Source organism: Trachemys scripta, chromosome 1 (genome assembly GCF_013100865.1).
Source record: "Trachemys scripta elegans isolate TJP31775 chromosome 1, CAS_Tse_1.0, whole genome shotgun sequence".
Lineage (NCBI taxonomy): Eukaryota > Metazoa > Chordata > Testudines > Emydidae > Trachemys > Trachemys scripta.
The window spans coordinates 124213438-124226539 of record NC_048298.1 but is presented as its reverse complement, the minus strand read 5'-3'; the positions used below and the strand labels follow the sequence as shown (position 1 = coordinate 124226539).

Genomic DNA, 13102 nt, shown 5'->3' with positions numbered 1-13102 from the left:
TGGAGACGAAAAGGTTTGAGCAACCAGAAGATGAAAGAAACTTTCTTATCATTGACAGTCTAAATTCTGCAAGCTTTTGCATGCAAACTTATGAATTGCTTGGATTTTTATTTGTGTTTGTTCCATTCTTAAAGTCATATCTGAGAAGTAGCTGGACCAATTGATCAGTTTGGCCCCAAAGAGGCATTTTTAAAATGAACAATTTACAAATAAGAGAGTATTCATATCCTTTCAGTATCTCCTGTATCTATATAATCCAGCCTGGAGGGGAGATATATATATATATATATATGTGTTAGTGAGGGCAGACTTTTCCTCTAAAGTTGAATTGAGATATGTTTTCTCTCTCATAGGTACTATATGCAATTCTGACTGGTACAGTTCAGGTATCCCTGCTGTAGGAAAGGGTCTCAGGTATATACCTTGCAGGGCTTACATTTTTCCTATGCATGAGTCCCAGTTTTGTAGACAATACAGCACCTTCTAAGGCACCAATTCTTCAAAGACTTATGCACATGCTTACTATATGCACTGACAATAGTCCCACTGAGACTTTCCACAGTCTGTAAACTTAACCTTGTATAAATCTTTTAAAGATCAGGACCTGAATCTGTTAAATTCCCCCCTTGCACGAAAAGTTTCTCTAAGGTAGATCACAGGCAATTTTCAAAGTATTTTAATATTTCCCCAGTGTTTTTTTAAATCAGTATTTGTAAAAAGCCTTTTGGGGATAAACTGATGACTGTGTAAGCAGAGATCCAAGCAGAAAATGCAGATTTTAGTGATACTTGCCAAGTGCTACAGATCACCATTCAGGCCAGAGCTATTTCTTGATTATGTTCCATGTATTAAGGGCATGTGCAAAAGAGCTGTGTTTGCACCCATTTGTCTTTATAGTTTTACCAAGAGAAAGAGGGAATGTGCTGGGGACCATGGGAGGGAAATGAGAGGAGGAGGAGGTTTATTTTTGTTTTATCAAGGAATGAACCAGGAAAGAAAATAAAACAGGAAGCTCCCTTTGATTTGTAAGAAGAAAATAAGAAAGGTAAGGGCACCAAGAAATATCCACCTACCTCTTTCCTGAGGCAGGCCAAAGATAGGATGGGGAATGTTTAATTTCTTAGCCTCTTACATCAGCTCCTACACTAAGCAGGGCAAGAAAGTCAAGCAAAGGGACCAAGAAAAGTGACAGCATAATTAATCAGAGGAGAATTATGCCACTACTAACACTAAGTAGACTTAGCATCCAAATCAAATAGAGACAAAATTTGCTCTCCTATCGGTGCTCACAATTCCCTCCCCCGTGGGAATTGTGTACATCAGATACAGGCTTTTGCTCAGAAGATTTAGTTAGGGAATCTACTTTTGACTTTAAAATAAACTCATTCAAACAATGTAGTGCATAAATATTTCTTTACTGTTCTTTACAGGTTGTTTACAGGATTATCTCAATTTTTGCAGCAACCCCTCTCTCTCCCAAGCCTTAAAAACACAACCTAAATGACGATGCATTTACCTTTTGTAATGGGCAAAGATTTGAAATGGCCTCCCTGTGGCTGGAACATATGGAGAAGGGAAGAGGGAAAGTATAATATATGCTAAATAGGTATCACCTTGCATTGCACATTGCAGCCCTGATGGTAGCCATTTTTCACTTGGATAGCCAGCATGGTAAAGATTGTTATAAAAATAAAAAATGACTAGCTTTTACAAAGCAAACTGGAATGGAATGCCCATTCCTAGAACGGGAATGTGCTAAAGTCTAGCTCAAGTGTACAGTGTCAGAGGACAGTTGTGCTCTCTGTAGTGTATGATGACTTAAAAGAAAAGTCTGTTGCTTTCTTTGGACCTGAAACAAATTCTTGGTTTTTTGGGGGGTTTTTTTTGTTTGTTTTTTAAGTCTATTTGAGAAGCATAGCGTTTCATAAAAAACAAAAACAAAACAAAACAGTTATGTGTTTCTAGGGCCAACGCCATGCTCGGATAAGGAAATCTGCTTCAAGTGAAAAAGCATGTTCTAACTGGATCAGAACCAGCTCTTCCATGATAGCTCAGCACATATAAGTCAGTTTTACACTTTGTGACAGCAGCATAATGCAGAATGCCAGTTAGATTGTATGTCTATCCCACAACGCGCAATGAGGCAGTGTACCAATGCTTCATTGTTTTGTGACCACAGAACATTCACTGTGTGGAGAGAAAAGAGTCTGAAAAGAGAAACTATGATTTTCTAATTGATGCAAAAACAACAACCCCCCACTACTGTTTCCATTTGACTCCTTGAAAAGCAGCATGTAACTGTTTTATAAGGGCTTCCCACCAACACCAGTATTTTTCAACTTATACAGTATTCCTCAACTGACCCTTAAAAGGCGGAACCCTTCTGTCCCACTTTTACATTCGTTATTTTTCCTTTCCCATGCAGAATGTTGATGTTTAAAGTGAACCATAAACGCACCACAGTGCTAATTTTCACAGCCTTAACACATTCTCCCTCCCCCCATCTACTAGGTTGGTGGGATTTTTTTTCTTGTCGATTTTTGATATTTTTGTTCTCACTCATACATTCCAAGTATCCTATCCATGCCACCTCATGTGCTGGTTTAAACTTTGTGATGATAGTCCAAAGAATATCTTCTTAGCCATCTCCTTCATTGGAAAATCTTGAGATCTATAACCACCAGCAAATACTTATAAAGAATTAAAAGTAGTTGGTGTTGGTGTTTCATTGCCATGAAATGTTTCCCTCTGGAAGTTTATTCAGAATGATAACCTGGCTTATGCTGACCTGCTTTAAAGTCCAATGTGTCACAGGATATTTCAAATGTAATCGGATTCTTGTAGACAGTCACAGAATCACAGAAAACGACTAGTTCCGTATAGCTATTGTAATTAGATATTTTAAAAATAATTTCCCCCATTTACAAAGCTATCTGTAAGCCGTAATAGCATCCACATGAAACGAGCACAACACTTATTCTCTCATTTGCATATGGCATATAAACATTTGTTGGATGAGACATTTAGACAAAGTCCTAAACACTATGGGAATTAAAGATCCCATGGGTACTTTTTGAAAGAGATGGGGCTCACAGAACTGGGCCTTATATTTAGGACAGAGAATCTCATTGCCATGGGATAATGATCATTCCTGCACTAGATACCATTTGCTATATCATGCTTGCTGGGTCTTTTTGCTCTGTCATGACTATGAGCAAAATGTGATGAATAGTTCCTGGAACAATCATGAAACAGTAACTTTTACTCATTGGGAATGTGGTTAAGAGTTAATACTCTGCTAATTTATGGTTTGTCATATTGCTAGATGATGGCTTAATAACAAAGGAAAAAATGACTACCAAAAAGGTGACTCAATGCATGTCTTCCAACTGACTAATAAGTAACACACTAACTACATGCTAGGTTTCATCTATATAACAACAACAAGAAAAAAAGGAAATGACATAATTCATGCACATTTTTATAAAGGCCTATTAATTCCATGAAAACAAAGCAAAAGGAAAGGCACTTCTGATACCAAACGAACATTTATCACTTTTTCTATTTAAAGTTAATTATACTGGGTGGGATTTTCAAAAGTTTTAACTCTGCTCCTATTGAAGCCAATGGAAATTCACCCCACTGACTTCAACCACAGCAGTGTGAGCCTGGTGCTCAGACCAGGTGCTTTTGAAAATCCCATCCAGTATCTATACTCTTCGATTTCCTCTCTGGTATGCGCACATCTCATTTACAACACAAAAATGGTTCCACACAAAAGATCCTCAAAATAAATGCAAACTCTGAAAAAGTGGGTTTTGGTCTGATGCAACATGGGAGACGTTGAAGCAAAGACATTTCTGTCTTCTAAAGTACCTTATTACAAATTCTGCTCGATGAATTGTGCTGCAGGGCTCCCTATCTCCCCTGAATCACGGTATTGGCAGTACTTTTTTGTTCTGAATTGGTTTTATCTTTTCAGTCAGCCAGCCCATGGCTGGTTACTACAGACATTTTTTCAGGTAAGCCTGAACTTTCACAGGTCAGTTTTATAATACTTTATGGATGATGTTAACACTTTCTGCAAATTTTCAATATAAAGACCAGCCTATTACCATAATGATATGCAACATTCTGTCTAAAAGGATTCAAGGATTAGTGGCCCAAAATTAGTGGTGCAAAAAAGATTTTATAAAACCAAAATAATAATAAATAATACTACTTTGTGATTTTATAGCATTTACTATCTGAGGATCTCAAGCACTTTGCAAATAGCCATCAAAACGTCTCTCGGAGATACAATAAGAGCTATTAAAATCAACATTTGTCAAGTTACCATAAATATGACCTATTCTAAGTATAACTGTGGAATCACAGATACTACGTATGGTAACTACTAGAAACCCTCACTTTTTAATGACCACCACCTGTGGCTTCGAGTCTGCAAAGGCTTACACATGTGCTTCCCTATATGCATAATAAGCCGCCCAACTGACTAGAATAGCACTACTCACAGTGGGTAAAGTTAAGCACATGTATAAGTCTTTGCAGGATTGCAGTCTTAGTTAGGTATTATTTTCCATATTTTTCAGTGAGGAACTGAGGCATGGAGAAGTTAAGAATGACTTGCTGAAGCCCAGACATTAAGTCTATGAAAGAAATGGGAAGAGAATGCATATATTATGACGTCCAGTTCTAGCATAAAATTTGCAAAAGCACTTACACGACTTAGGATGTTATGTCCCATTTTCAAAATTGAATGAGGCACTTATGAGACTAAATCTTATTGAAAGTTAATAGGACTTAGGTTAAAGTCATTTTGAAAATGAGACTTAAGCTCTTAACTTACTTAAATGCCTTTGAAATTTTTACTCCTAGAGTTTAAACAAAGAGGCATCCCTTCTCTTCCAGAATTTGCTTGAATACAAATTAGAAATGGGCCTGATCTGTGGTATTTCCTGCAGAATGGTGACAAAGGATAATAATACAGGCCCATATGTTCCAAAGATATTCATGCTGAAAAGTGTAAAAACTTATCAAAAACCATTCCTTGAAATTCAGTACAAAAACTTAAATTTCCTCTCTGGTATGTCGTCATCTCAATTTACAACACAATGGTTCCACACAAAAGATCCTCAAAATAAATGCAAACTCTGAAAAAGTGGGGTTTGGTCTGATGTAACATGGGAGACGTTGAAGCAAAGTCATATGCATGCCACCATGGGAAAATGCAGTAAATTACTACAGAAAACCGAGATAAATTAATACAGCTTTAAGCAATATTAAACTTGCTATAAGCAAAAATCCACTCCCTGGGGTGGCAAACTATAAATGTATAAGCATAAAGGGATCATTTGCAAATGGCTGAGATGTGTGGGCTTAATCTCAGGCTGCAAGGTACTTGGCAAAATGTGCTGTACATTTCTGTCTTCTAAAGTACCTTATTATAAATTCTACTCGATGAATTGTGCTGCAGGGCTCCATATCTCCCCTGCACCATGGTATCGGCAGGACTTTTGTATTCTGAATTGGTTTTATCTTTTCAGTTAGCCAGCCCGTGGCTGGTTACTACAGACATTTTTTCAGGTAAGCCTGAACTTTCACAGCTCAGTTTTATAATACTTTGTGGATGATGTTAACACTTTCAGCAAATTTTCACTATAAAGACCAGCATATGGCCACAGCTACTAAAAAAATGCCCAACATGAATTATTTCTCTGTAACAGTACTATAACTACAGGCAACTCCATGAAAACAATGGTAAATCTATTGGGTAGGATTATCCCTCAGATCTGCATGCAGAGGGTCGCTTCACATACAAATCTTCTTCATCCTAGATGGATAGGGGAATGGCAGGGAGCAGCACCATCCTCTTCTATTGCAGACCCCACAGAGCATGCTGGGGAAGATGGCAGAAACTGTGTGGTCCAAGGGGGGTTGGAAGGCTGTACATTGTTTCTCCTGTCCCCTTCCCCTGGACCCACAGAGATTCTGAGAAATTGATTATACAACCTGGAGCTGAATTATTTTTTTTCCGTGAATTCATTTCTCCCTGCCCACCCGTCCCCAGAGGAAGCTGGAGCCACACTGCCAGGGTTGGGGGGATGAGGGCTAGAGCAACTGTGGAGGCATTTGGCCTCTGAGCGATGGTCATAGCCTACTGTGGATGTCCCCAAATCATTCCACACAGACCATGTCACAAAGGAGGGAACACCTCCCATCTCAGACAGAATCGCTTTCAAATATACTCAGAATGGTACAGTTGTTCTCTATAGATATAAAAGAGGGATCTGGTGGAGGTAAACTTTCAAAGTAGAGTGTGTGGATTTAACTACATGACTTCCCATGACATTAAGGAGTAACTTGGATAAGATCCTTGCATAATGCTTTGAAAAGTTGCACAGTCATAATTGTACCAATTTCAGACACGACTTCTTGAGCAAGTAATTGTACCTCCAAAGCTGCATGGCTTTTTGTAGCTATATAGTTAGTGTCATGTAGTAAATTAGCAAGTTGTAGCCATCCTCTATGGGCCAGATCCTTAGCTGATGTAAATCAGCATAGGCCCATTGACAACAACAGAGCTACATCGATTGAAACCAACTGAGAATCTGGCCCTAAGTGTTTTGTATAACAAGTAAAATACCACCACCTTACTCTTACACAGTGCTTTTCATCTTTAGATCTCAAAAGTGCTTTTACAATGGAGGTCACTATACCTATTTCTACAGATGGGGAAACTGAGACTCTTGGAGGGAAGAGACTTTCCCAAGGTCACCCAGCAGGTCAGTGGGAAATTGAACCAATATAATAATCTCTTAATTGAAAAAATAAAAAATCCCAAACCCTGTACATGTCACAAATCACTATGGCATGCTGCAGCAGTACAAGTGCACACAAAACACAGCTACTATAAATAATGTAGCACCAATGACGATAGTGCAGCTAACAAGGTATTTTCATTCTCTCTCTTTGTGATTTACAATCTTTACAAATGCGGGCTATTGTTACTCATCCATATCTAGTACTAGGATACCCACTGCATTATACATTTCCATGAAAAAGGCTTTGGAAACAAAAATAGAACATAACAGTATTTAGTGTGAGTTGTGAGACTAATTTTAAAAACTGCTAATATAATTGCAGACATGTCTCCTTTTAGAATTTTAATTCTATGCAGCTGTAACAGTACCTGCACAATCACACAGCAAGCAATACCTGCTGATTACTATTTGCAACGGGAGCATACTGGAAGGCTCTCTCCAGACTGGGATCAAAACCAGGCTAATTACCAAGTATGTTTGGGCCTGGTTGTTAACAGTGAATGAACACTGTTTCTGTGACCAGTGGGAACAATTGGTTTTTCCTGAGACCTGTGCTAACTCCTGCCGTTACTCCTGCATGCAATCCACAGCATGGTACTATATTCATGGTGCTAACAGTACTTACACAAAGTATCCCCGCCATGCTAGTCAGGGAAAGTGAGCTAGATACTAGAAAGAAAGAAAGAAAGAAAGAAAGAAAGAAATATGAGTCAGTGGGTTCATCTAGGATTTTGCTCCCATTGTTTTGAGTCAGCAGTTGTACTCCACAATACTGTAACCAAATATTATTCTAGAACCTCTTTTTTTTTTTTTTTTTAAAGGGGGAGATATATGGTTCTTTTTGAGTTAAACCCATTTTCTGGAATGTACTGAACAAATATTTTACAAAAGGGAAAACAGTTTACTTTGGAGTAATGTTACTGTTGAATGATTTGTAGTGCTCATCACTGAATCATAGAACAGCCTTAAGGGCTATATTTTACAAAGGAGTCTCACTGTTGGAGGAATTAAATTTATCATATGCAGAAACAGGAAAATAATAATAATGATTATTTTGCCAATTAGATGAATAAATAGTTAATAGGATAAATCTGCCATGCAAGTTTATGTCAACGGCATTTCCTGCATGGACACCTGATAAAGGAGCAGGCATGTCAGAGAAATCCATACTTAATAAGGCTATGCATTTATGAGGTTTCTTTTGAATCACAAAGTCTGGGTTAGTCAATGAAGCTTTCAAACTATCTGACTTGAAAATTAGGGTTTGGCAAGGTCCACTGACATCTGTTTGCTGCCACTTTATTTAGCCTCCTTCTACATTCCCTGGAGGTATCACATACAAGCTGCTCTGCAGTACCACACTAGAGCAACTGCAGACAGAAGGGAATGTAGACGGACATGCAAAGTGTTTAAAATAGGAAGCACAGGCTCTGTGCTGGGGGCTAACATAACAGGTGTCTATATACTGGGAGCTTATATTAATGAGGCTTCTGTTACACATGTACTAGACTGCCGTCAGTCTTTTCAGAAGTAGATGGGTATTTTGGTTAAAGTCAGACAGAGTAACCTCATAGTAACCTCTAGTCTGGCTCACAGCCACTAGGGAGGATTCTGAAGGACTGTCCCTTAGTGCTGCATTGATTAGATTTCTTCCCATAATACTTCCAGTGTTTTTGCTCAGTAAACCTTACTGACAATTGAGTCTAGAATAAAGGGTGGTGGGGGGAATAAAAGCTGATCTTCTTGTGAAAATGGGCCATAAAATTAACTAGGTTCCAAACATCAAACAATTCTTTTTGCTCTACTACAGCCAGAAACGAGAGCCTGTGAAATACATGGGGGGTGGAGAAGTGGGGGTGGGGATGGGGAAATGCTGAAAAGACACAGTCCTAAACCAAAGAAAAAACAGCCAACAATATCTCCAGAATCAATACAATGTTCAAATTGAACATTTAAACACACAAAACCCAGGAAATATGGAAGTCAAAATCCCCTTGAGCAATATTAACTCGGCCATACGCTACATAAGAAACATTTTCATATTCTGTTTTTGTTGATAGATGTATATTTTAATACTTATTTTCACATGCTATTTGTGTTCATGAAAATATATTTAATACTTTTAATACCATACTCTGACTTTATGGTGCATTTCCTGACTTTTATGTGTTGTAGCATCCAACCTCAACATTGCGCCAACATAGGATTTCATTGGGAGGGAGGGTGTTATAAAACAAACAAATAATATTTTTTTAAAAATCTATGTCCACTCAAGAAAAGTGGGGCTTGGAATCCACGATGTAGCTAGAGGGGTTCTGGTAGTGCTTGTTTTGCTGAGGATATTAATCCCAATGCATTTGGGGTGCTTACAAAAATCACAAATGCAGTTTCTATAAATTGTTTTGAAAGCCTTAAGTGCACATATGCCAGATGGAAGAGTCAGTCAACTTGTTAATGTTAAAGTATAGTTAACTTGTCTAGAGGAGGAGACATGTGAATGTACAATTAGTTACATTTCCAAATTAATTTTCATATAAACCAGAGTCTGGCACTTCATAAAACACTCTTCTTTAAAAAAAAAAATCAATTGAATTTGCAGGCACCAGAATTCAGCAGAAAGGTCCATCAGACCCCCTGGGTCCCTTCTAATGCCACCTTTCTATTTTGGGTTTTTTACAGCAGGCCAATATGGGTCTTCCATAGATGGCTGACATTTTCTTCTATATGCAGTAGGTTGGTCTAATGCAAAACCTGGGACTTGCATGGCTCTGCTGTGGCCCTGGACAATTTTTGCTGGACAGAGCCCCTTATTTGTTTTTAAAAAAAATAGCTGGCAAAACAAGTGAAAAGTTGAGAGTTCTCAAACTAATAAATGATAAGAGGGGAACACCATAGCTTGAGTTAAATTATTGTCTAGCTATTAATCAAAATTTTAAGTAACACATAACTACTCTTTGTTACAAAACTCACCTGGCTGTTAATTCCTAGAAGAAAAAGCAGGATCTTACTAATGGAAATTAACCTGCTAGGCAGAGTTAAAGGAAAGAGAACTAATAGACTGTCATGATTATAACTAGTTGCACTGGAGATGAATGATGCAGTAAGTAAATTATAAATTACATATTACTTACAGTGAGATGGCACCAAATAAACAAGGGGAATATTGTACTAAAGAAAGTACAAGTAGTGGGTTTGTATTTTCTTTTCCAATAAAATACAGACCTACAGTACAACATCTTTTTATTATGTAATGCATCTCGATATGTATCAATATACTATGTAGATTGCTGAAAATTCATCAGCCTCATAACTGCATTTGGATACTAAGACACAACATTTAAATAATCTATTCAAGTGTTAAACATGTTTGCATATTTGGGACCAATGGAAGTAGGGAAGGGAACTAGCACCAAAAATATCAAATACTCTTTGTTAAATGGTTTACATACATTTAACATCTATGAGACAGTGGCAATGACCTCTAAAGTTGATGTTTATCTTGGGTTTCACATCATTCAAAATATTTTAAATTCATGTCTTGGGTCACATGCATGCCAAGAAGGGAATAATCAGAAACAATCCGCCACCCTCCAATAAAAAAAGGTTATCGACACACAAAATCTAACACAGATGCTGCTGCTAAATGTTACCAAGCCTTACTTCGGGTATTGTATTCTTTTGTTTCAACAACTGAGATGATTATTTCTGACACTTTGCCGTTAAGTATGAGAAAGGAATGAAAGACAGCTATTCACTTGGCATAAGCTTACATTCCTGCCCATTACTGATCAACAGAAGCCTGTTGAGTTTCTAAATACTGTACAAGTAACAGCAAAAAAGGGTGCTGTAAGCCAAACTGCTTGCATCTTCATCCAGAATAAAACATTCTTACTGAAAAATCCTAAAAAGCCAGGATAAAATAAAATTGAGCATTTTTCAATAAAGAAAATAAGTAAATAAACACACTTACATTTTTTCTCTGTACGGATTATCTAAAAGGTTTTGCATGTGCCCTGAGACCTTTGAATAATTGGGGTTGCAATGTAGCTTTAGAAATATACCATACTTTAAAAAGACCAACATTGTAAAAATAGCACCTCTGAACATTTCAAAGGTAATTTAACCTACTGAGTGCCATAGCCCTGTTACCCCCACAACACCATCCTTTCAGAGAAGGCTCAGAATGAACATTTGGAGTCCTGCACAGTAATTGACTGTCCACTGCCACTGATGCATGCAACTCATGGAACTTGTATGACTAATTCCAAAACACATACTAAAACATACCTCATTAAGAGCTTGGCACTTTCTATTATAACACAAGCATGTAGGTTTTATGAACTATAAAGATCCACTGGCAGCAATGACTCTGGAGTGAAATACAAATGAATTATAAGCATCAAAATCTCTGAAAAGTTTCTGCAAACCTGCTCACATATATATTCGAGAATGAAACATTCTTTCAGAGATGGTGTCAGAAAAAACTTGTCAGGAAACTAGATGACAGTTTTACAGATTTCTCCCAGTATGGAAAATTACAGTCTTTCCCTCACTTTGGGCAGAACATTGATCCAGATTCTCGTGTTAGAATTACTGGGAAGATAGGATAGTAAATGGAGAGACTTCTTAGATCTAGAGGTGGAAGAACTAGCTCGTCTGATTTTGAAAGCATTCAGATATGATTGGTTTTGTAAATTCGACTCAAGTACTACTGGGTTGATGTTCTGCGCAGGAGACAACTATGGAAGATGTAGCTGAAAAACAAATGTACAGATACTGTGAAACAGGTTCTGGGTGAAGTGAGTGAGAAAAATCTGAATGAAAAAAATACAGTTGTTACTATAAAAATCTTTACAGTTCTCTTTGCATGTAATTACCTTACCATAGTATTCAGGAAAATCCCCATGACTGGTATAGGGAATAGACAATAATCCCTATGCTGAGCGTAGAGAAATAGTACAGTGGTAATGTTAAGTAGGCAAATGAGAGATGTATAAAGATTTTAAAGCTGACCATGTCTAAGTTGTTATTTATTTGTATAGCCCCTATCAGGATCGGGCCCCTTTGTGGTACGCACTGGACAAGCACAGAAAGACATGGGTCCATGATGTGAGATTTTTCAATCTAATTTGAAATAAGATGAACCAAAGCCCCAATCCTGCAAATGACAATGTATTTTACTTATGTGAGTATTACACTGTCCTCGACATGACGTCTTGTGTGAGTAAAGTTAAGCAGGGGCGTAAGTGACAAGCGAGAATAACAAACAATGCAGAGGAATGGGGAAGGGAGGATGAGGGTACTGATAAGGAGATCTCACAGATACAAAGATACATTATTGCATAACTTGTGGGTTCTAAATAATTGGAAAGTTCTTTTTTTCCCTTTTATAAACAATTAAAATCAGTCATGACTGACTGTTGTTCAACACAGGCATCACTGGCAGGCTGATTTCTTGTAGACATTACAGAAAAAGTGGTTCTTGAGGAGGGATTTGAAGAAGAAGAAAGTACTGGATTTACAGATTAGTTTGGGGGTGTGTACAGTTTACATTTGGTATCTCCTTGTACCAACCTAGCTTTTTGAGGAACGTCTATTCATAACACATTAACCATTTCCCCCTTTTACTACAAAAACTTTTCTTAAAAAAAAAAAAGGAATCTTCCTTAGGGGGAAAAATGTTTTTAAAGTTACAGGATATAACTTTTTTGTATAGCATGAACAGCATGCTAGACATTTAAGAGAGAAGTAATACAAAGGGGAGTATGGTATTTGTCCAGAAGAGTTTACAGTCTAAGGCTTCATGTCTGCAAAGCACTCTGTGCAGGTGGATCTCTTCACCAGAGCTCTGGGCAGATGCAGAAGTCTGCCCATGTGGAGCTCTTTGGATGATCAGTGCCTAAATAGGTTGGCTAGTGGCAACATGTCACTGTCTCGTATTGCTCCTTGCTTGTGTCAAAATCCACATCTCTTTTTGATTTACCTAGTATGGAAGGGTAAATTTGTGAAGAAGGCTGCCAAAGTGAAAGCTCATCTTTGATAAAACGAGTGTGGAAGTGACAATAAAGACAATATTTAAAGAAATGCCATTTCATTGTCGTTGGTTGTTCTTTGGAGTATGGTGCTACTTGATATGCTTGGCATTTAAATGTGATCCTAACCAGCCTTTGAAGTCAACATCTAATTAAAACAAATGGGAGATGTAGTTCACAACTTTAATAAAAATAATTTGCACTGTTGTAGCATCTTCTGTTGAGGATCTCAAAGTAATTTATAAA

At 37.6% G+C, this 13102-nt stretch overlaps 1 long non-coding RNA gene across 1 annotated transcript in view; it reads right to left on the bottom strand.

Moving 5' to 3' along the window:
* Positions 1-9814: 9814 nt before the first annotated feature.
* Positions 9815-13102, bottom strand: part of LOC117884085 — a 94065-nt gene continuing 90777 nt past the window's right edge. The window contains exon 4 of the long non-coding RNA XR_004647486.1: positions 9815-11578. This is a non-coding gene — a long non-coding RNA (uncharacterized LOC117884085). The remainder of the gene's footprint in view (positions 11579-13102) is intronic.